Raw genomic sequence first — 25,792 nt, forward strand, 5'->3', positions numbered from 1 at the left:
GATCGAGTCCTGCATCGGGCTCCCTGCTCGGCAGGGAGTCTGCTTCTCCCTCTGACCCTCCTCCCTCTCATGCTCTCTATCTCTCATTCTCTCTCTCTCAAATAAATAAATAAAATCTTTAAAAAAAAATAATAATACACTGGCTTACATTTCAACTTATATTAGATCAAATCTCCAAAAACCACTGGATTTTTTAATCAAAATTGGTCAAATATTAAACAATTAAAATAATTTTGGGTATATGACACTGTAGTGATGAATACATGATACTACACATTGTTAAAACCTATAACACTTTACAGCACAAAGAGTGAACCTGAAGGTATGCATTTTTTTAATCAATGACCCCAGAATGAAATGCAGAATGTGACAAAACACTCTAACTGTATTACAAATGTATAAAACAACCTCACTGAAAGGTGTAGAGGGGGAAAGTGCTGACCTAAATAACTGGAAATGAGAGAAATCTACAAGAGTAAAGGCAAAAAGGAACTGCATATAACCACTTTTTTCTGGCTGATAAAGCTGGAAACCCCCCCACCCCCCGCTCCCAGGGATACAAGTTAACAATTCTGTTACTGCTATACATGTGTACTGGAATGAACAATTAAGTAAATAAATGGATGGCCGGAGCCAAGTTTCTTACTGTTGGAATGAGAAATTACAGATAATCAGGAAGAGTAGGCTAGAATTATCCATGTGGTAATGGATTAGAGTTGGAGATATCAATATGCACTCATTTAATTTAACATAAAAGCAGATGGGCATATACAGAAATATTTATAAATACATGTATATACACAGCTTTTATATATACAGATACATATACACATATATATCTCCCTGCTCTGTCAGCTGAGAGGGCCTAGAAGCAACTACATACCACTAGCAATGAGCACACCGTCCGGATCTTGGTTTCTAATACCATTCTCCATAAAAGGAACCAGGGCTCCTTGGAGAAATAGCTGATTCTGGAACTAGGACAGGAAATATAAAAGATGATCCTGGAGCATCTTACAGTGATAGAAAGCAAAGAAGTGCTCAAAACATACACATGAACATGCACAATGATGCAAGTTTGTCAAAGGGATGCAGGAGCCAACTGAAAGAACACCCAAGGGAACAGTTTGAGTGACCAAATAAATAAAGTACTGTTGGATTATAACCCAAAGTATAAAATAAATATCCATGAGTCCATTTTGATATAAATAAATGACAAAATAAATGAATGAATGAAGAAGAAACAAATCTGCCATGCAGAAGAATTCCAAGTAATTTGCATAAACAATCTACCCTCTGGGAAGAGGAGCAGAATGTCCACTCCTTAAGTGTAGTGACCTCTGCCCAAAGAATACAGTAGGGACAGGAAGAAACCTGGCAAACATTACCTCAGTCAGATGCTAATGGTCAACATCAATAGTAACAAGTCATGCTGGGCACCTGGGTGGCTCAGTTGGTTAAGTGTGACTCCTGATTTCCGCTCAGGTCAAGATCTCAGGGTCGTGAGATCAAGCCCCACATTGGGTTCTGCACTCAGTGGGAAGTCTGCTTGAGATTCTCTCTCCCTCTCCCTTTGCCCCCTCACCCCCCTGTGCACATGAGTGTGTGCGTGCTCTTGGCCCTCTCTCCAAAATAAATAAATCTTTTAAAAAAATACTAGTAAGTCGTGCCGATAGTATGTACCTTTGATATGATGTAGTGAAAAGGGCAATTTCCCTCTCTGGTCTTTCACCCCAAAACATATAACCCCATGATAAAAACATCAGACAAATTCCAATTAAGAGACATTCCACCAAATGCCTGATCGGTACTCTTCAAAACTATCAATATCATGAAAAATAAGAGAAGTCTGATAAACTGTCATAGTCAGGAAGACCCTAAACAGACATGATCACCAAGTGAAGTATGCTATCCTGGATGGGATCCTGGAATAGAAAAAGGCCAGGAGGTTAAAAAAAAAAGAAAATATGAATAAAATATGGACTTTAATTAATAAAAAATACATCCATATTGGTTTGATAATTGTAACAAATGCACTGTACTCATGTAAGATTTTAGTAATAGTGGAAATTGGGTGTGGGGTATATGGAAGCCTTCTGCACTATCTTTGTTGGCCATCCCAGCAGTTTGGTTGCAAAACCATATAATAAAGTCAGTTACATAGAAAGATTTTCAGTAACTAATATATTTTTAAGAACCAGATTTTTTCCCACCAACAGTGTAAGAGGGTTCCCCTTTCTCCACAACCTCTCCAACATCTGTTGTTTCTTGCCTTGCCAATTTCTGCCATTCTAACTGGTATCTCTGTATACTATACAGATACTGTAAGGTGGTATCTCAATGTGGTTTTGATTTGAATTTCCCTGATGGCTAATGATGATGAACATTTTTTCATGTGTCTGTTAGCCATTTGTGTCTTCTTAAAAAGTGTCTGTTCATGTCTTCTGCCCATTTTTTGACTTGATTATTTGTTTTTTGGGTGTTGAGTTTGAGAAGTTCTTTATAGGTCTTGGATACCAGCCCTTTGTCTGCAGTGTCATTTGCAAAAATCTTCTCCCATTCCGTGGGTTGCCTCTTTGTTTTGTTGACTGTTTCCTTTGCTGTGCAGAAGCCTTTTATCTTGATGAAGTCCCAAAAGTTCATTTTCACTTTTGTTTCCCTTGCCTTTGGAGATATGTCTTGAAAGAAGCTGCTGTAGCCAATGTCGAAGAGGATACTGCCTATGTTCTCCTCTAGGATTTTGATGGATTCCTGTCTCATGTTGAGGTCTTTCATCCATTTTCAGTTTATCTTTGTATATGGTGTAAGAGAATGGTCGAGTTTCATTCTTCTGTATATAGCTGTCCAATTTTCCCAGCACCATTTATTAAAGAGACTGTCTTTTTTCCATTGCATATTTTTTCCTGCTTTGTCGAAGATTAGTTGACCATAGAGTTGAGGGTCCATATCTGGGCTCTCTATTCTGTTCCATTGATCTATGTGTCTGTTTTTGTGCCAGTACCATGCTGTCTTGGTGATCACAGCTTTGTAATATAGCTTGAAATCAGGCAATGTGATGCCTCCAGCTTTGTTTTTCTTTTTCAGCATTTCCTTGGAGATTCGGGGTCTTTTCTGATTCCATACAAATTTTAGGATTGTTTGTTCCAGCGCTTTGAAAAATGCCGTTGGTATTTTGAAAGATGGCGTTGAAGGTATAGATTGCTCTGGGCAGCATAGACATTTTAACAATGCTTATTCTTCTGATACAAGAGCATGGAATGTTTTTCCATCTTTTTGTGTCTTCTTCAATTTCTTTCATGAGTGTTCTGTGGTTCCTAGAGTATAGATCCTTTACCTCTTTGGTTAGGTTTATTCCAAGGTATCTTATGGTTTTTGGTGCTATTGTAAATGGAATCAATTCTCTAATTTCTCTTTCTACAGTTACATTGTTAGTGTATAAGAAAGCAACTGATTTCTGTGCATTGATTTTGTATCCTGCCACATTACTGAATTGCTGGATGAGTTCTAGTAATTTGGGGGTGGAGTCTTTTGGGTTTTCCACATAAAGTATCATATCATCTGCAAAGAGAGTTTGACTTCTTCTTTGCCAATTTGAATACCTTTTATTTCTTTTTGTTGTCTGATTGCTGTTGCTAGGACTTCTGTGCTACATTGAACAATAGTGGCAAGAGTGGGCATCCCTGATGTGTTCCTGATCTTAAGGGAAAGGCTCTCAGCTTCTCCCCATTGAGAATGATATTCACTGTGGGTTTTTCATAGATGGATTTTATGAAATTGAGAAATGTTCCCTCTATCCCTATACTCTGAAGAGTTTTAATCAGGAAAGGATGCTGTATTTTGGTGGGAATTCAAGTTGGTACAGCCACTTAGGAAAACAGTATGGAGGTTCCTCAAAAAATTAAAAATAGAGCTACCCTATGACCCAGCAACTGCACTACTGGGTATTTACCCCAAAGACACAGATGTAGTGAAAAGAAGGGTCATATGCACCCCAATGTTCATAGCAGCAATGTCCATAATAGCCAAACTGTGGAAAGAGCCGAGATGCCCTTCAACAGATGAATGGATAAAGAAGATGTGGTCCATATATACAATGGAATATTACTCAGCCATCAGAAAGGATGAATACCCAACTTTTGCATCAACATGGATGGGACTGGAGGAGATTATGCTAAGTGAATAAGTCAAGCAGAGAAAGTCAATTATCATAATATGGTTTCACTTATTATTATAAGGAATAGCATGGAGGACATTAGGAGAAGGAAGAGAAAAATGAAGGGGGGGAAATCGGAGGGGGTGAAAAACCATGAGAGACTATGGACTCCGAGAAACAAACTGAGGGTTTTAGAGGGGAGGGGGGATGGGGGGATGGGTTAGCCCGGTGATGGGTATTAAGGAGGGCACGTATTGCATGGAGCACTGGGTGTTATACGCAAACAATGAATCATGGAACACTACATCAAAAACTAATGATATACTGTATGGTGACTAACATAACATTATATATATATATGTATATATGTATACATATATATACAGATTTTTTCAAGAACCGTGTAGAGTGACTTTTAGAAACCATGTCCATTGTTACTTTACCTTCAGTTCAGGATGCATCACTGCTTACATTTTGCTTCTATAATTAGTGTCTAATAATCAAGACTAAAAAGATACCCTCCTAGATAGATTTATACACATCCTTACCCTCCATACACACACATACAGAATTAGGAGTTATTACTATTCTAGCATGAACTAAGGCCACTCTATAAATCTCAAATTTATTTTGCAGAAGCAGTGTCAAAAAAAAAAAAAAAGTGCCAACTTAATGATTTCTTTCCCCATTGGAAGTTGCTTATAAGTTAATTCAACTAACATCTAAAACTTCATATGAATTCTTTTTAATTCAGAGTCAAGGAGTAGCTGGTAGCCATTATTCTAACTTTGAATATGTTATGTTAAATGCATGTTTTAAAGCCAGCTTTACTACAGGAAAGTCATCAAGTCAATTTTAAATAAATTTGATTATGTTTTATCTCTAGGAAAGCATCTGTTAGTTTTCTAGGAAAATGAATCAACTAGTCATTTTTTTTTCTACTTGGGCCAGAAATGCTACTTCTATATAAATTCATGGAATAAGTACTTCCATACAAGGCTAAAGATAGCTTTAAAAAGCCAAATCTTAAAATAAAACTGGAAAACAGATTCACTATGAACATTATTTTTAGCATCCCTCTTACAGTACAATATCAAACTAAACTTTAAATATGGCCTTACAAAAGGGGTTGCTGCCAGGCTCTATTCTTCTCTTTTGATATAAGCTATAAAGAATTTGAACATAAAATGTAAATGAGAATGCACAGCCAAATAAATAGCTCATTTTAAGTTGCTACATATCATATCAGCTTTGGAAGAGAGGTTTAATAAGGGATCCCCAGGCATTATAAGGTGCTCTTAATGTTCTTTCTGGTCCTTTAACTGACAGATCCCCACACTGAGAACAGATATCTGAAGAACTGTATCCATGATCATCAGTTGATTCATTGATCTTACTACAAATAATTAGGAATGATTTGTAGACTAGAGGCTGGTAAACATGTAGTTTTTCTCATCAATTTTTTTATACCCTCATTCTCAGCATTCGGTATCACTAAAAATCTATAAACTGTGACTGGTAAATCCTAATCAGAGGAACACAAAATGAGGCTTAAATTTAGATCAGGATGGACTAGACATCCATGCATGCACAGTGGCTACACCAACCGAATACATTAAACAGTAACGCTAAAAAGAAAGACACTTAAACCCAAATGTTTCACCTCCTACAACTAACCCTGGTGAATATTCAGTCAGTCTCTGCAATGTATTTCCAGTAAAGAATAGTTTTAAGAGGCTTTTCATCTTCCCTAATCAGCAACCCTATCCTCCACTATCTTCTGGAAAGAGCTTCAACTTTAAAAAAACAAACAAGAGTCCTATTCTCCTGTCTTTAACTTGTTTTTATTGGTTTATTTGCCCTAACCTTTTTTTTTTTTAATTAAAGATTTTATTTCTTTATTTGACAGAGAGAGAGATAGCGAGAGCAGGAACACAAGCAGGGGGAGTGGGAGAGGGAGAAGCAGGCTTCCCGCAGAGCAGGGAGCCCGATGTGGGACTCGATCCCAGGACCCTGGGATCATGACCTGAGCCGAAGGCAGACGCTTAACGACTGAGCCACCCAGGCGCCCTATTTGCCCTAACCTTTTCATAAACCTCAGGTAATTCCCAGTTTTAACTCCCTAACACTATCACACCTAAACTTTATTTGAATTCTTTTCCAGTCATAACCAGGGAGTAGCTAGTAGCCACTGTTCTTTGAAATATGTTCTGTTAGATGCATATTTTAAAGCCAATTGTACTATATGGGAAAGTCACCAACTCCATTTTAAATAAATGCTACTCTTGTATTTTTTCTTAGTTACATGCTCCTTCCTTGATATTTTGTATATTTCCTGTGACCTTTGTGCTCAGAGAGTTGTCTGTATCGCTGGCTTTGTTAGATAAAATACCTTGCCTGTAAACCTTTCTCTACTGTTTAGATCATTCACAAGTATATCATCAGAATTTCATTTTTTATTATCACAATCTTCATAGGTCACAGTTCCTTTAAAATATCTTTTTCTCGGGCGCCTGGGTGGCTCAGTTGGTTAAGCGACTGCCTTCGGCTCAGGTCATGATCCTGGAGTCCCTGGATCGAGTCCCGCATCGGGCTCCCTGCTCGGCAGGGAGCCTGCTTCTGCCTCTGACCCTCCCCCCTCTCATGTGCTCTCTCTCTCTCATTCTCTCTGTCTCAAGTAAATAAAAATTTAAAAAATCTTAAAAAAAAATAAAATAAAATATCTTTTTCTCTAAACTTCTTAAAAACTACTTTTTCTTTTTTCTTTTTTTTTTTTTTTAAAGAGAGCTCAGGTGAGGGGTGGGGCAGGGCAGAGGGGGAGGGAGAGGGAGAAAGAGAATCTTAAGCAGGCTCCAGGCCTAGCGCAGAGCCCCAGGTGAGGCTCAATCTCACGACCCTGAGTTCGTGACCTGAGTGGATATCAATAGTTGGACGGTTAACTGAGTCACCCAGGCACCCCAAAATCTACTTTTTAAAAATGATATGTAGTACCACCTTGCCTTGACATTATAACTCTAATAAGGTCACCTTTCCCAGAATTCCTTTTAAGGCCATATCACCAATATATTCTTTGATAGTCATTAAAAGATACAGAATTGTAATTCTCTGGCTTTGTCCACCTTCAAAGAGATGACACTGTTGGCAAGATAAAAGGAGAATGCATCAGATGCTCTGGCTTAATGCTAACTCACATCTGTACAGCAGTATTTACAAAATATTTTCACGTGCATTATCACATTTAATCCTCACAATAAGTTTAGAAGTTTGGAAAAACAGGTGTTATTGCCTGAAGGCTAAAAACAGTTAAATTATTTACTTAAGGCCACAAGGCCAGGCAAATGGAAATTGACACCTATTTTGGGGTCCTTTCATTATAATGAATTCCTCTTCTTTTAGCAGAATCAGACTTCCAGCCAACAATAAGATGCTAGAAGTTCCCTGTACCTATTATTTCTTGCATCTACACCAGTATTATAATCTAAATTAAGAACTCTTGTTTTTTTTTTTTAGGATTTTTAAGCAATCTCTCCATCCAACTTGGGGCTCAAACTCACAACCCCAAAATCAAGAGTCACATGTTCTACAGACTGAGCCAGCCAGGTGCCCCAGAACTCTTGTTTCTAATAGCTACAGAGTTTGTTCTCTGGGGAAGTGATGTTATTTCCCATCCACTAAGAAAAATGAATCTCATATGACCTTGGTTTTATTCCCAGCTCCACTATCTTTTTTCACTGTGTAGCCCTGGGAATTGGCTTCAAAACTCTATTGCAAATATAACTTACTATTTTTTCACACTTCACAAGCAAATGTTTTTCCTAATCATAAAGAAAAACAAAAATCCCTCTACATTCTTAACATATAATGATAATAACCAGCTGATTTCTAACTGTAGGTAATATAATAATAAAAAAAAAAAGAATACTAAGGAAAAAAATGAAAAAGTAGAGGATAACCAAGAATTTCTTGACCACATGGGTATTAAAATATAAGACAGATTACAGACAGCATAATAGAGTCACATTCCTTTTTAAAATTAATCAGGTTGCAAGGACTGGTTTATTTATATATTCTAAAGGTTCCATTTGTTTCAATTGGGAAAAAAAACAATGGGAAAAAACTACGTTAGCATGACACACCTTAAAATAACTTAATAATTTGGTTATAATATATTAACATCAAATGAAATAAATCTCAAATCTTCAAATACTGACAAGATACATACATATTTATACATTTGTAGGTTGCATAAATGTCTTTATAAATTATCAAAGAAATGTTAAAGTAGAAATTTTGTGAAAGAATCACCTATTTAAAAGTAAATAAAGCACAACAAAAATAAATACAAGATTTACCTTTTTTATGGGTCCCACAATTCATTGGGGAAAGATCCATAAAGAATGGAATGATTGGTAGAGCAGAGGGACTACAGTTGATGGTATTGTAATAGCACTGCGTGGTGACAGATAGTAGCTGATGAGGAGAACAAAGGCAAAAGAAGTGTAGATAAAATTAAATTTCCTTACAACTTGCAAGTACTTGAGACAGGCAAAGTGACATTCCTCAAGGAACTCACAACTGCCTTAATGTTAATGCTTTGCTAGCAGCAAAAAGCAACCTTAGCTTGCCAAGGTTGATCCTTCAAGGATTCTGTAAGTCTTCTTTTTTTTTTTTTTTTTTAAGATTTTATTTATTTATTTGACAGAGAGAGAAAGAGAGCACAAGCAAGAGGAGCTGCAGAGGGAGAGGGAGAAGCAGGCTTCCCACGGAGCAGAGAGCCCGATATGGGACTCAATCCCAGGACCCTGGGACCGTGACCTGAGCTGAAGGCAGTTGCCTAACAACTGAGCCACCCAGACGCCCAAGTCTTCTTTAACATATGAAAATCCTTTTGAAAACTTCCTTTATCTCTGCCCCTCCCAACTTAAAGGTATACAATCAATTGCTCCTCACAATCCCAGGGCAGCTCTTTCTGCTCGTGGGTCCTGTCCCCAGACTTTAATAAAAAACACCTTTTTACCCAGAAAACGTCTCAAGAATTCTTTCTGGACTGCTCACTCCCAGCCCACTTCACATCAATAGCTACACTTGTGGTGAGGATAGCATAACATTGAGAGTTGTTGAATCACTATGCTTTATAACTAAATCTAATGTAACATTGTGTGTCAATTATACTGAAAAAAAGAAGAGGAAGAATGGAACGATTTTGCTACTGTGATACACCTCGGCAATAATAAAGGTAAATCAAAGAACTTACTTTAAAAAAAGACTAAGACTTGGCTTTCTAGTTAACACATCCATGAAAACTATAGAAAACCCTTTAAATATTAGATGCAAACAAAATTTTTTTTTTTTTTTTTTTTTTTTAGATTTTATTTATTTGACAGAGAAAGACACAGCAAGATAAGGAACACAAGCAGGGGGAGCAAGAGAGGGAGAAGCAGGCTTCCCGCGGAGCAGAGAGCCCAATGCGGGGCTCGATCCCAGGACCCTGAGATCATGACCCGAGCCGAAGGCAGACGCTTAACTACTGAGCCTTGCAGGCGCCCCGATGTAAACAAAATTTTAAAAGATTCTGCCTCCAGAATGTATAAAGATTTTATTTATTTATTTGACAGGGAGAGAGAGGGAGAGGGAGAAGCAGACTCCCCGCTGAGCGGGGAGCCCAATCAGTACTCGATCCCAGGTTTTTTGTTTTGTTTGTTTTTAAGATTTTATTCATTTATTCAGAATGTATACCTTGTATAAACAGAGAAGAGACACTCTGTATTTAGAAGTAATGGTCAGGGCTATTATGGTCTTTGGGTTCTGATTCCAGTGTGACTTTGAGCAAGAGACCTTTCACCCAAATAACTATTTTTAAATGAGGGTGTGGGATTAGATAGCTTCTAAAGTCCTAATATCTCTAGAATCTTGTGATTCTAGGAATTACAGCATAAGTCTACTAGCCTGAATGTAATCAATTTTAGATCTCCAGTAGGAAACAGGAAGTTCCTTGTCCACAACCCAGGGGTAATTGGGTTTTCCCAGCAATAACATCTCCAGTAATTCAACTGCCTGATAAATCTACCTTCTCCTGATGATAATGTGTTATTTTCCAATCATATCACATTAAAATATAATTCTACTATAACCAGTGGGAAATAACTTTCTAGTAAGAAGATATGTAATGAGTCTTTCAAACATTAAACCAGAAAAGATAACTGTGTGCCAACTTGCAAAAACAATTCAGCTTTAAGACAGCTATGTGAGTCTGAAGAAATGTTTACAGTGTAGTCATTAATCAAATGGCTTGTAAATGAAATTACTAGACACATGTTCATTGCTAATGACTTCTTAACTTAATCCTCAGATTATAAGACTACAACTTTTATGTTTGCCCTTTCTTATTTCAAATTCAAGCCATAGCCAGAATGCAATAAGCTTTGATTCTAACTTTTCTGTTAAGGACTCCCATATCATTCCAAAATTCCTAAAAGCAATTACCAGAGGCAAAGGTAATTTTCCATGTAACAACTTACTGACCAATGGGATTCTTTAAAGAAGAGGGAGGTGGGCAGAAGAGGGGAGGAGACAAAAGAAAGTATCTCTGAAATTCATTTTAGCCACAGTAACACAAGTCTCCCCAGTTGTTTCTTATACAAGCATACCTCCTTTTAATGTACTTTACTTTGTTGCACTTTGCAGATAATGCATTTTTTACGTATTGAAGGTCTGTGGCAACCCTGTGTCAAGGAAGTCTATCAGAGCCATTTTTCCAACAGCATTTGCTTATTTCATGTCTCTATGTCACAAGTTGCTAATTCTCAAAATATTTCAAACTTTTTCATTGTTATTATAGTTGTTACAGTGATCTGTGATCAGTGATCTTTGTTGTTACTATTGCAATTGTTCTGGGGCACTAAGAACTGCACCCATATAAGAAGACAGCAAACTTAATCCACAAACGCCGTATGCCTTCTGACTGCTCCACTGACTATTCCCTGTCATTCTCCCTCTCCTCTGGCCTCCCTAATGCCTAAAACAAAACAATACTGAAATTAGGCCAACTAATAACCCAACAATGGTCTCTCAGTGTTCAAGTCAAAGAGCTGCACATTGTTCAGTTTAAATCAAAAGCTAGAAATGATTAAGCTCAGTGAGGAAGGCATGCCAAAAGCTGAGACAGGCCAAAAGCTAGGTCTCTTGCTCCAGACAGCCAAGTTGTGAACGCAAAGAAAAAATTCTTGAAGTAAATTTAAAGTGCATATATAAATACATAAATGATAAGAAAGTGAAACAGCTTGGGGTGCCTGAGCAGCTCAGCTGGTTAAGTGTCCAACCTTTGGTTTCAGCTCAGGTCATGACCTCAGGATCCTGGGAACAAGCCCCACGATGGGCTCCACGCTCAGCAGAGAGTCTGCTTGTCTCCCTCTGCCCCCTCCTCACAGTGTACGCACATCCGCACGCACTCTCCCTCTCTCTTTCTAAAATAAATAAATAAATCTTTAAAAAAAAAGAAGAAAGAAAGAAAGAAAGAAAGAAAGAAAGAAAGAAAGAAAGAAAGAAAGAAAGAAAGGAAGGAAGGAAGGAAGGAAGGAAGGAAGGAAGGAAGGAAGGAAGGAAGGAAGGAAGGAAGGAAGAAAGAAAGAAAGAAAGAAAGAAAAGAAGGTGAAACAGCTTTACTGCTGATATGAAGAAAGTTTTAGTGGTCTGGATAGAAGACCTAAATTTCCTTAAGCCAAAGCCTAATCCAGAGCAAGGCCCTAACTCTCTTCAATTCTGTGAAGGCTCAGAGAAGTGAGGAAGCTGCACAAGAAAAGTCTGAAGCCAGCAGAGGTTGGTTCATGAGGTGTAAGGAAAGCAGCCATCTCCATAACATACAAATGCAAGGTGAAGCAGCAAGTGCTGATGTAGAAGCTGCAGCAAGTCATCCAGCAGATTGAGCTAAGATAATTAATGAAGGTGGTAATGATAAGGGAGCAGAAGGCTAGCTGAAGACAAAGCATAAACTGACACTGTGCAACCTTCCCCCTCCCCCTCTACTCCTGGGTGGGACATGTGTGACATTCTTCCAGGACGCTCCCAACTGTCTTAATGTTAATGCTTTACTAGAGGGAAAAACAATCTTAACTTGATGATGGCAAGGCCTCCAGAATCTTGTAGGTCCTCTTTAGCATATGAAAGTTCTTTTGAAAACCTCCCTTTTTCCTTACCTGCCCCAGCCCCATAGTATATAATCAATTGCTCCTCACAACCCTGTACAGCTCTTTCTGCCCAGGGCTTTAATAAAACTACCTTTTTGCACCAAAGACATCTCAAGAATTTTTTCTTGGCCTTCGGCTCTGGATCCCACCCCACCAAACCTCACCTCTATTCCAAAACTACATCATTTACACTAAACAACAGATTTTCCGGGTAGATGAAACAGTCTTCTTCTGGAATATGCCATCTGGGACTTTCATAATTAGAGAAGAGAAGTCATTATCTGGCTTCAAATCTTCAAAGGACACGCTGACTCTCTTATTAGGGGCTAATGCAGCTGGTGACTTTAAGTTGAAGACAATGCTCATTTACCATCCTGAAAACTCTAGGGCCCTTAAGAAGTATGCTAAATCTACTCTGCCTGTGCTCTAGAAATGGAACAACAAAGCCTATATAACAGTACATCATCTGTTTACAACATGGTTTACTGAATATTTTAATCCCACTGTTGAGACTTACTGCTCAGAAGAAAAGATTCCTTTCAAAATATTACTGTTCATTGACAGTATACCTGATCACCCTAGAGCTCTGATGGAGATGTAAGACATGATTAATGCATCCATTCTGCAGGCCATAAATCAAGTAGTCATTTTAACTTTCAAGTCTTCTTACTTAGGAAATATATTTCATAGGGTTAGAGCTGCCATAGATAGTGATTCCTGTGATGGATCTGGGCAAAGTCAATTGAAAACTTTCTGGAAAAGATTCATCATTCCAGATGCCATTAAGAACATTCGTGATTCATAGGAAAGGTCAAAATATCAACATGAATAAGAGTTTGGAAGAAGTCAATTCCAACGCTCATGGATGACTTTGAGGGGTCCAAGGCTTCAGAGGAGGAAGTACTTGCAGATGGGGTGGTAACAGCAAGAGAACTGGAATGACAAGTGGAGCCTGAAGATGAGACTAAACTGCTGGAATCTCATGATAAAACTTGAATGGATGAGAAGTTACCTCTTACAGATGAGCAAAGAAAGTGGTTTCTTGAGATGGAATCTACTCCTGGTGAAGATGCCATGAAGATTGTTGAAATGACAACAAAGGATTTAGAACACTACCTAACGTAGTTGATAAAGCAGAGGCAGGGTTTGAGAGGATTAATTCCAATTATGAAAGAAGTTCTGTGGTTAAATGCTATGGGAACAGCATCACATGCTACAAACTGTCGTGAAATTAAGAGTCAGTTGATGCAGGAAACTTCACTGTTGTCTTATTTTAAGAAATTGCCACAGCCACCCCAGCCTTCAGCACCCTGAGCAGTCAGCAGCCATCAACATTGAAGCAAGACCCTTTACCCGCAAAAAGATAACTTGCTGAAAGCTCAGATGATAGTTAGCATTTTTCAGCAATAAAATATTTTTAATTGAGGTATGTACATTTTTTAGACATAATGCTATTTCACAGTTAATAGACTACAATATAGTGTAAACATAACTTTTATACACTGGAAAACCAAAAAATTCATTTGACTCGAGTTACTGTGATATTCACTTTATTGCAATGGTCTGGACCTGAAACTGCAATAACTCAGAGGTATGCCTGTATCTGCTTTGCCCTCCAGCTTTCCATCTCTTAAAACTATTTTAAATGCCTCACTATGCTGAACTTCTATTATGATCCCCTCTAGTCCACATTAAATTTATAAATGCTAAAGTCCTGTGTAAATTGGTACTCATTTTTTTTTCTTTTAAAGATTCTATTTTTAGGTAATCTCTACACCCAATGTGCAGCTCAAACTCACAACTCTGAGATTAAGTCGCACATTCCACCAACTGAGCCAGCCAGTCTCCCCAGTACTGACTTTATTACTATCCAGGAGGCTCTGTAGACTAATCATTTAGACTACAAATAAAAGACTTCACCATTTATAGAGGAAAACTAGCTTAACAACTTGACACATTTCCTAAAAGAGAGATTATAATCTCACAAATTCGCCATATATTGACAGGAGCCAAAATTTCAGCTCATAATCTCACAAAAGAAGCACCACATTCATTTACTGCCATAAAATATAATAAGTTAAACAGCTATTTAGCAGTTTTTTAGTTCATTATATTCCTGAAGTCATCTGATTTAATCAAAACTCCCAGAATTCAAGTTAAGACCAGCCCAGCCCCTAGAAGAGTCCCACTACTGTCAATAGCCTTTTAAGATCCCTGGTTAGGCCGCCTCCCAACCTCTGCAGTCCAAGGCAAAGGGGACCCTTGCCTGGGGCCTATATATATCTCATCCTACCCCCAGTTCCATTCCACACTCTCTGGAACCTCCAAAGCAAGGTTACAGGTACCCCAACCCAAAGTCCAATGTCCACCCACTCTAATCTTCATTGTGCAAATGCTACCCCTTGGCCATCTCTTGGGCCTAGGAGGTACACAGTGGTGCAGTCTTCCTTTAGTAGAAAAAAAAAAAATAGAGAGAGAGAGACCTACACAGGTCCTGAAAGCAACTTAAGGCCATTTAGGTAGAGAATTTAGGAGTTCATTTTACTTGGAACAGGATTTAGAGGAAGGTAGAGCATAATCTCTAGGTGGGACATCTCTGGCCTGCTGGCACATCCTTGACCTCTTCAACTCCTAGTCAGCCAGCACCAGAGTCCCCTAAAGCTCAGCATCCCAGAGCACTGCCTTAATGCTCTCTCTGTATCCCAAAGATTACTCAAATTTGGGTTCACACTAAGGGAGTCAGATAACTGTACACATCAGTTCAGCATTTCCCACGCACCTACCTTATGTCAAACACATGGTACAAGCTAAGGATATAAAGATGAGTACGATGTAATCCTGACATTAAGGAAATTGTAGTGGATTGACTACAGGAATGGCTCCATTTGTTCACACATCCTCTATCCATGCCCTTTGATAGTGCTCTCCCACACTGACCCTGGGGTTGGCCATATGACTTGTTTTAGACAATGAGATAGTAGCAATTGTATCAGAAGCAGAAATTTGAAAAGTTCCTGCATATTAAGGTTTAGCCCTCTTGATGCTCTTGGGAACCCTGTAGCCATTATGTCAACAAGTTCAAGCAGCCCATTGAAGAATTAGAAACCACAAGAGAATAACTGAGGTGTCCCAATCATCAATCAGCCAGACTCCTCTGACCCAGCATCTGTCCATATAAGTGTGTCCCAGCAAAAATCAGCTGAGCCCTGCTGAGCACAGCCCAAACTGCTGATTCCACAAAATCATGAGCTACATAAATGGCTGCTACTCTAAGCCACTAAGTTTTGATGTGATTTGTTGCAGTGCAAAGTCTAACTGATACAAAACTCAAAGCCTTGTAGGGAAGCCAGGCTTATATACAAGAGAACACAGTACAGCATGAGGGCTGCAATATGTACCTAAGGATAAGATTCATGGATAATTCAGAGGAGCAGGTGATTAACCAGGCTGGGTCCAGTGTGGAGGATTACAAGGCAGTGTTAGGAAAAGAATCACAGAGAAGATGATGCATATTCTTTTCCTTTATTCTGAAGAAAAGAACCACTTCAGGAGGTGATAGATTTAACCAACCTCTGCCTCCTCCATCATTAATATGAATCCCCCAGAGGGAACAGCAGAACCAAATCACAATCCATGGGCTACTGTTTCTACCAAGAAACCACAGAGTATTCTTCCAACCAGAAACTCTCTCTCTCAGACCTCAAGGAATTTCATTGAGACTGAAACCAGCTTCTTCTCTGAGAAAACACCAAATGGCGGATGATGCCAGTGGTTTGGAAGGGCTCAGGGGCCCCGGCAAGGAAGGCCACAGCAGTGGCATCTGGGGCCAGAGTTGCAGCTATGATCGGGGCAAGGTGGAGGCCACAGAGCTTGTGGAGTTCTAGGAGGCAAGGCCGATGACAAGGAGTGGATCTCCGTCATCAAGCTGGGCCGCCTGGCTAAGGACATAAAGATCAAGTCCCTGGAGGAGATCTATCTCTTCTCCCTGCCAATCAGAGAATCTGAGATCATTGACTCTTTCCTGGGGGCATCCCTCAAGGATGAGGTTTTGAAGATTATGCCTGTGCAAAAGCAGACCTGTGCTGCCCAGGAGACCAGGTTCAAGATGTTTGTTGCCATCAGAGATTACAGTGAACACATCGGTCTGGGTGTTAAGTGTTCCAGGAGGTAGCCACTGCCATCCATGGAGCCATCATCCTGGCCAAGCTCTCCATTGTCCCTGTGCTGTGAAACTACTAGGGGAACAAGATCAGCAAACCCCACACTGTTCCAGGCAAGGTGACTGGCCACTATGGCTCTGTGCTGGTGCACCTCGTTGCACCCCCAGAGGCCCCAGCCCCTGTGCCCAAGAAACTCCTGATGACTTGGGGCGCCTGGGTGGCTCAGTCAGTTAAGCGTCTGCCTTCGGCTCAGGTCATGATCCCAGCATCCTGGGATCGAGCCCTGCATTGGGCTCCCTGCTCAGCGGGAGCCTGCTTCTCACTCTCCTTCTGCCTATCTGCCTACTTGGGATCTCTCTCTCTCTAAGAAATAAATAAAATCTTGAAAGAAAGAAAGAAAGAAAGAAGAAAGAAAGAAAGAAAGAAAGAAAGAAAGAAAGAAAGAAAGAAAGAAAGAAAGAAAGAAAGAAAGAAAGAAAGAAAGAAAGAAAGAAAGAAAGAAAGAAAGAAAGAAAGAAAGAAAGAAAGAAAGAAAGAAAGAAAGAAAGAAAGAAAGAAAGAAAGAAAGTCCTGATGACTTGACGATTGCTACGCCTCAGCCAGGGGCTGCACTGCCACCCTGACAACTTGGCCAAGGCCACTTTGGATGCCATTTCCAAGACCTACAGCTGTCTCACCCCTGACCTTTGGAAAGAGACTGTGTTCACCAAGTCTCCCCATCAGGGATTCACTGACCATCTTATAAAGACCCACACCAGGCTCCTGCTATGGCCACCACACAGTTTTATACAAGAAAAATAAAGTGAATCCACACAGTTTTATACAAGAAAAATAAAGTGAATTAAAGCTTGTTTAAGGGACGCCTGGGTGGCTCAGTCAGTTAAGCATCTGCCTTCAGCTCAGGTCATGATCCTGGGGTCCTATGATCGAGCCCTACATCGGGCTCCCTGCTTGGTGGGGAGCCTGCTTCTTCCTCTTCCGCGCTTTCTCACTCTCTCTGGCAAATAAATAAATAAAATCTTAAAAAAAAAAAAGACTGAAACCAAGCAAGACCTTGAAGATGCAGCCAAGTTGAACTTCTGTTTAACTCAGCGGTATTCAGCTCCCTGTGATCTCCCAGAAGTCAGGCTGAGAAAATGACAATGCACTGTCACTGCAGATGGTATGACAAGCACTCTGAGCAGACAAATACATTGGCATATGGAGAGAAAGCAAATCCTTACCCAGAAAGAGGCCCCCAAATTCAAGACTGGAATGTCCTGAGCTTCTGAAACAATTTAAATGCCCAACAATGAGAGTATTTAAATATATGTTAGTGTAAGTGTAATAAGGAATATAAGGAAGCTACAAAAAATATGCTTTCAAAGAGTCTTCAATGACATGGGAAATTCTCATAAAATCAGATACAAAAATTACATATACAGAAGGATCCCAATTATGTTGAAAAGTAAATTCATAGGGGAAAAAAAGGAAGTCTGCCTAAATGTCAACAGTATCCTTGGGTACCAGGATCATGGGTGAATGTTTTCTTTCTTATATATTTCCATGTTTTTGAAACTAAAATATAAAGTCATATGCTTAAAAAATTGAATCATACAACCCAAAATTAAGAGTCTATAATACAATGGGCCTATATTCTTCAAAAATATCAATGTCATGAAAGAAAAGGAAAGGCTAGTAAATTGATTGTTTTATTTTTTTTATTACTTTTTTAAATAGCTATTTATTCTGCCTGTGTATTTTGAATAGAACACCTAGTTGATAATTCATGGAAGAAATTTTTGGTAATCATTTTCTTATAATATAAGTGGTACATGCTCATTTGGATAAAAAATTTTTAAATATAGTACATCATTAGTTTTTGAGGTAGTGTTCAAAAAAAAAAAAAGAAAAGAAAAGCTATGGAAGAGCTTGCTTATGAAGTGATTATGCTGGGAGGGCTCTGAGGGCAAGGCCCATGTCTGTCTGGTTTGCTGCTGCACCCTCCAATGTCTGTTACATTTCATGACACATAACACGTGTGCAATAAATATTTATCAAATTTTTAAAAAATGTTTTTAATATAAATAAATTAAAAAATCAATTCCAATTCCGTCACCCAACGTCTTAATATTTTATCTTCAACCTTCCAGACATTTTTACCCATATATTTTTCATAACAACACTGTCACACTCTACATAGTTTTAGAACTTCTTTGTCCACTTAACAGTACAATATTATTCTTTAGTAATAAAAAACCTGCCCACAGTAGAAGCTAAATGCCCACTGGAGGCATCTCTTCCTACGGTCATTGAACAAGCACATTCAATCAACTACACAATAGCTGGGTAGGCCACAAACAATGAGGACTTATTTTTCAGGATAAAAATTACAGCATATGGTATGGCAAAGTATTTTTTCTTCTGATTTGTGATTTTTGTAAATAAGAAATCTTGTAAAAGTATAAGACTAACTCACTATATACTGCTATTTAATAAATTGTGCTTATAGAGAAAAATATTGTCTCATTCAAGACACGTGGTTACTATACATTAAGCATTTGTTGTTAATGTCAACATTCTTGAATAAAGGCAAATTTTATGGGGCGCCTGGGTGGCTCAGTTGGTTAGATGACTGCCTTCGGCTCAGGTCATGATCCTGGAGTCCCTGGATCGAGTCCCGCATCGGGCTCCTTGCTCGGCAGGGAGTCTGCTTCTCCCTCTGACCTTCCCCCCTCTCATGTGCTCTCTCATTCTCTCTCTGTCAAATAAATAAATAAATAAAATCTTAAAAAAAAAAAAGGCAAATTTTATGTCCTTAATTAATTCATTTTATATATGAATAAAAATCATGGAATGCTTAACTTGCTCAACAGAACAGACCACAGAAAATTCTCCTGGGGATTCAAAACAAAAAATAAAAAACAAAAACACAACTAACCTAACCAAAGTATATACAGATCTGGGATCACAGATGTTAAATCTAAAAGGGGACTTAAAAGGGCACCTAAGTGGCTCAGTTGGTTAAGCGTCCGACTCTTGATCTCAGCTCAGGTCAGGATCTCAGGGTGGTGAGATGAGCCTGGTGTTAGGGCCTCCACGTTGATCATGGAGCCTGCTGAAGATTCTCTCTCTCCCTCCTCCCACTCTCTCTACCTCTCCCCCTCTGGTAGGGCACACGCATGCTCTCTCTCTCAAATAAATAAATAGGGACTTAAAGATTATCTGATCCCTCCCTTCATCTTGAAATAAGGAAACTAAACACAAAAAAGGATGATCTGAGTCATGGTTAGTTAATTTACTCAACAAATATTCATTAAAAAATCTACTAGGTGCCGGGTCCCATGCTCAGCTGTGTATATACAAGGTTTAGCAGGACAGATATTTTCTCCAACTGCACAGAACATACAGGCATCTTGCTGACAGGCAGTTAGTCTCCTGTTTTTATGGCTGGATCTTCTGATTGTTATTCCAATGACGTTTCCCCTTTCATTCATTTGTCCCAATATTCAGTACCCACTACGTGCCAGGCTGTTGTAGGTTCTGAGGACAGTGAACACGGCAAAGCACTTACCCTCATGCAGCTTGCATTCTAATAAGGTTCAGAGACAGACACATAAACAAAAACAAATCAGATCATGACAAGTGCTATGAGAATATTTAAGGATGATTAACAAAACAGACAGTCCCAGGGAAGAGGGGATGCACCTTTAGCAAAGGCAATCAGAGAAGTACCCTCTAGTTCCAGAGATGAAAGTAATATAGTAGTTACATTTATAGCAATTAGGTCTACAAATCTTTCTCCTCATTTATAAAGAAGATATTCAACAGATAGCCTCAGAAGTCAGGACATTTAACAGTAAGGCCTGTTCATTTCTAATGTTTCATTTTATCATAGTTTATTCTGCTTTCTGACTTTGGGCTAGGCCAGTTGTCCTGACAGTATGCACCATGGAAAGGAAAATTCACTTCATAGAATATTCAAGAGTATGCTATTTAACCATTACAGACTCTTTAATTTATTGTTTACTCAACCAATGTTGCTTATGCTCCCATTTGCTCTACTTAATGCTCTTTATGCCAAAAAAATAATCTCAATTAAATGCACTAGCATAATTACCAGTGGGAAAAGTTTTAATTTCAAAAGATAGCCAAGTTCTAAAGAGAAGACATATGGAATTTAAACTATAAATACACATAGATACCTGAATTATTCCAGCTGGCACATCTGACAATATATTGATTACTAGATGTTCTTCTGCAGACTTAGATAATAAAAACAAAAAATCTATTTTAAAAATCTACATGGAGACCTAAATGCAACATACATGGTCTATATCTGAAAATTGTTTCCTTCATTTAATCAGTCAAATTCTAAATTTATTTTCTAGCAATCACATGGAATAACAAAAGAGCATTTGTAGTTCAACCCAACAACTGCACTACTGGGTATTTACCCCAAGGATACAAATGTAGTGATCTGAAGGGGCACATGCACCCCAATGTTTATAGCAGCAATGTCCACAATAGCCAAACTATGGGAAGGGCCCAGAGGTCCATCAACAGATGAATGGATAAAGAAGATGTGGTAATATATACATACAATGGAATATTAGCAGCCATAAAAAAAATGAAATCTTGCCATTTGCAATGATGTGGATGGAACTACAGGGTATTATGTTAAGTGAAATAAGTCAGAAAAAGACAATTATCATGTGATCTCACTGAGATGTGGAATTTAAGAAACAAAACAGAGGTTCATAGGGAAGAGAGAAAAAATAAAACAAGACGAAACCAGAGACAGAGACAGACCACAAGAGACTCTCAATCATAGGAAGCAAACTGAGGGTTGCTGGAGGGGAGGGGAGTTGAGGGATGCGGTAACTGGGTAATGGGCAATAAGGAGGGCACAAGATGTAATGAGCACTGGGTATTATATAAGACTGATGAATCACAGACTTCTACCTCTGAAACCAATAATACATTATATGTTAATTGAATTTAAATTTTAAAAATCTTAAAAAATAATAATAATAAGAGCATTTCTAGTAGATACAGCAACTGGCTAGCTCAACTTCTGTTCTGCATCTATTTATTTGCCTTCCTATACTGCAGAGACTAGAATGCTAAAAAACAAACAAACAATAAAACTTCATTTCCCAGACTCCCTTAGTAACTAGCAATCTCCATGCATTTCAGTTTTCACTATTAGACGTACTTCTGTACAACCTGAATTCAGAGTCAAATTAAATGGAGGAGAAGCAGTACTCAAGGCGTTTTGCTGGTGTAGGTCTAGCAGGCAACAGAAAGCTTTGAAGCTAACAGTGCTGACAACAGTCTGATCATGAATCACAGCTAAGGTAGAATATTCCAGAACACAACAGTTGCTTCAAGACTCCTGGAAGTGGCGAAAGCAGCAGTGGACATACAGATTTCCTAAGATTCCAGTTTCCTAACTAACTACAGTAGTAGTTTCCTTGATGGCCAGTAACGCAGTGTCATTCTGAAGCCATTCCTTGAGGGTCAGCCTGGAGTATAATCCTCCAGCCCTTCCAATGATTAGCAAGCACCTAATTCCTTACGTTAATTTTTTTCTTCTTAAATAGCTAGAGTGGTTTAGATCATCTGCAACCACACCCTTGAGTGATACAGTAGTAAGACAATTACATGGAAACATAAACTGTCTGAACACTTTCATGTTTTCAAATATTCAAAGTAATCTAAAGTGGTCTGGACTCTCAATAGATACCACTGATTGAGGTACATCATATAATTCTTCATTTTTTTTCTGAGCAGTAACAAAGAGAAGCCTGGATTTTAAAAACACAGCTACTCTGGGACGCCTGGGTGGCTCAGTCAGTTGAGCATCCAACTCTTGATTTCTACTCAGCTCATGATCTCAGGGTTGTGAGATGGAGCCCCACATTGGGCTCTGAGCTCAGTGGAGAGTCCGCTTGGGATTCTCTCCCTTTCCCTCTGCCCCTCCCCAGCTTGTGTACATGCCCTTTCTCTCTAAAATAAATATTTAAAAATAAATAAATTAAATAAAAACACAGCTACTCAATTCATTGTCATTTTTCATTTGAACTCATTATGATTTGATATTTGAAAATTATACTAAACAAAAAAACATTCTCTTTCCAACCCTTGCTACTTTGAACAACTAAATCAGTACCTTTCATATGGCGGACGGCAAGTATATGTAAGCAACTGAGTATGGGTGGAATGATATAGATGATTCAAACTAATGGATAAGCCAAAAGTACATTTGTTTTGATTTCGGGGCAAGAGATTGAATTATGAAAATGTCATAGATAAAATTAAATGCATTATCATAAAATCCATTAACTTTATTGTAAAACTACACACTCTGACAGAAAATATAGGGGAGGCTCCATGCTAAAATTTTAGGAAATTTCTATAAAGGCTGGAATAGTATAAAAATTTCCCAGAGTGACAGAGAAACCAATCAGATAGATAATTTCCTCAGCATATTTGTTTTTTAATATATTTATGGTTTTTCCATTTTTTAAAAAAAGAAAAATTGAACTAAAAGTCAGAAATCTATTCACTGAGGTAGATAGAATCTACTTGATAAAAGGTCCCTCTAGGACTCAAAAGAATACTCTTATTTCCTAAGGGTATTAATGACATACCTTTTCATGCAAAAATATGATATAAAAGAAATAAAGTCATGGCCACCAGACTTTCCCCTGAATGATGAATAGTATGGCCTGGGTTCCCATCTATGAAGAAAAGTAATGTAATAAATTGAGGCTTACTTTTATCTCTGTCACTTAATACAAGTCTGTTCTCCAGTTCATGGGAAAAATAGAAGTGGTTCAGCAGATCCTTCTACCAGGAGCATGTCTACTATAGGAAAGAAGTCAGCCTCAGCTGCAAGCCTTTTTCATGAATAAATTCCCACAGTCCTATCAATTTACAGATTCAAGTTTTTCCCAACTTCCCAAAAAAAAATAAAATAAAATAAAGGAATTTAAAAATAATGTTTCCTGATTACTCAGTTTGTGAAAAATGTGTTACTGGTTGTGGAAAGATACAACAGAATAGAAAACAAGGTCCCTATCCCCAAGGAAGTATGAGATTTTTTCAATCTATGTAAAAAACAAAACAAAACAAAAATTATTAAAGCCTCTGGAAACTGTTAGTGATCCTTATTTGGGGGAGTTCTTGTACATCTTTTCTTTAGTACCTGCCCCTTCATTCTTCTCAATAATTCCATGTGGCATATGGAAAATTTTACTTTTTTTAAGATTATATTCATTTATTTGAAAGAGAGAACACAAGCCTGAGCAGGGGGAGGAGGATGGGCAAAGAGAGAGGGAGAAGGAGACTCCCCACTGAGCAGGGAGCCTGATGTGATGCCAATGCTTGGTGATGCTGACACGAGGCTCAATCCTGGGACCCTGACATCATGACCTGAGCCGAAGTCAGAAGCTTACCCAAATGAGCCAACCAGGCACCCCGAAAATTTACTTTATTTTTAAATTCTCTTAGAACCTCATTAGTCACCTAAAGATGGCATGATATGTCACAATGACTACATGGAGAATCACTGTCCCCAGTGCTATGGAAAAGCTAAATGAGTGAATGAAACAATACAGCTTAGCAAGTGTGGATCCTCACTAAAGAACATCCACTCACGCCTGTTCGTAATCAGATACCCCGCCTAAAATTTAACCATGATTCGAACCTTGCAGATATGAATGAGGCAATTCACTTCTTGTGAATTTGAATTCTTCAGTGCAGTAGCTAAAGGTCAAGAAATTGGGTTAATGAGAACATGCCACTGGGGTGGCGATGGAGCAAGAGGAGTGGAGAAAATCAAAGGCAGAGACTATTCTCCACTGCAAGTGGGAAAATCATGGAATAATGTCTTTAGGCAATATAACCCTGTTGGTGATTTTTTTTTAAGGAACTTGATTGTTCAGCTTATGGATTATCTGTGTCCTTTAGTGCTTCTTTTTGCTTTTAGTGTCATCTCTTAACTATTTCACTGGTGATTAGCACCTCTACAGAGGATGTAAATGGAAAGGAGATTGAAGTGAATGAAACTCAAAGGTAGCCTTTGATTATCATAAAATCACTACTAGGCAGTAAGTTCAAGAAAAAAGATTTATTGTAAAGAAAAGACTAAAGTGAGTGGAATCTTCACCTCAGCTAAATTCAACTTATAACAAGCAGATTTATAAAACACTTGAAGGGTTAATTATAATTCTTTGCTTTGGAACAGTCTCTCTTTTTTAAAAATTATCCCACTTATTATTATGTTTAATAGATATAAAATTCTTGGGTTCAAAATAATGCTTTAGCTTACCAAAATGTGTTTTACATATGGTTTCAAGAATACACCTAAAGCAGGGGCACCTGGGTGGCTCAGTCAGTTAAGTGTCCGACTTGATCTCACCTCAGGAGTTGATCTCAAAGATCATGAGTTCAAGCCCAACAAGGAGCCCACTTAAAAAAAAAAAAAATACACCAAAAGAAAGCTTACTTGCATTATGGGGGATGGTTGAGTGGCTAAAATTATGGTTGTTTTAATTTATTTCCATGGTTTCAGGGCCTATGCAGAAGTGAAACAAAGTTCTATGATTTAGGTTTTCAATATTGACTTTTTCCGATTCATACTAGACTCTTCTTTGTATCACTAAAATCTATAAATGGAAAAAAATGTGGGTCCCCAGATGGAAAAAGAGAATCTTATTTTCCATAACCATAAAATAGAAAACAAGTGTTACACATGTTCAGATTCCTAATAAGCCAGAATTAGACAGATATTTCAACCTGGAACAACATTAATTTTCCAAATGAAGTCCTTGAAAAGATAAAAGGAAATGCCCCAAACAGCAAAAATACTTCAATATAAAGCCACAAGTAGTCCTGTGTGGAATTACCACTACAAAATCTTAATAATACTCCTTCATCCAGAAACATGATACTTTAGTAACAACTGTGACACAAAAAGTTTTGTGTTTTGTTTGTTTTGTTTTTGGCTCTTTCTAGATTATAGTCAACAAATTCCATTTATTCAACAAAGATCTGATGTGCAACGTGTTTGCTATGAGAATTACAAAGATGATCTTGCTCCCAAGGAACTTAAACCTGGGAGAAGAAAAAGCATTAACGGGAATAACCACAAAGCCACACAGTTTGCATACAAACCCAAGGAAGGGCCCAGGGGCTAAATTAGTCAAAAGAGAAAAGATGCGATGTGGCTGGGGTTCTCAAGGAGAACTTCACACAAGGTGGCATTTGAACACCAAAAAAGACAGAAATGGTATGCCAGATTTAGATAA

At 38.3% G+C, this 25,792-nt stretch overlaps 1 protein-coding gene and 1 pseudogene across 5 annotated transcripts in view; one reads left to right on the forward strand and one right to left on the reverse strand.

The window, feature by feature from the left end:
- The window catches only part of DNM3 (dynamin 3), a 560,145-nt gene that overhangs the window by 501,430 nt on the left and 32,923 nt on the right, over positions 1–25,792 (reverse strand). The gene's annotated exons all lie outside the window — the stretch shown is intronic.
- LOC123845585 (small ribosomal subunit protein uS5-like) lies at positions 16,089–17,767 on the forward strand (annotated as a pseudogene).

The sequence above is a fragment of the Mirounga angustirostris genome, unplaced genomic scaffold (genome assembly GCF_029215605.1).
Source record: "Mirounga angustirostris isolate CCGP_5_RB_7025 unplaced genomic scaffold, mMirAng1.0.hap1 SCAF_6, whole genome shotgun sequence".
NCBI lineage: Eukaryota > Metazoa > Chordata > Mammalia > Carnivora > Phocidae > Mirounga > Mirounga angustirostris.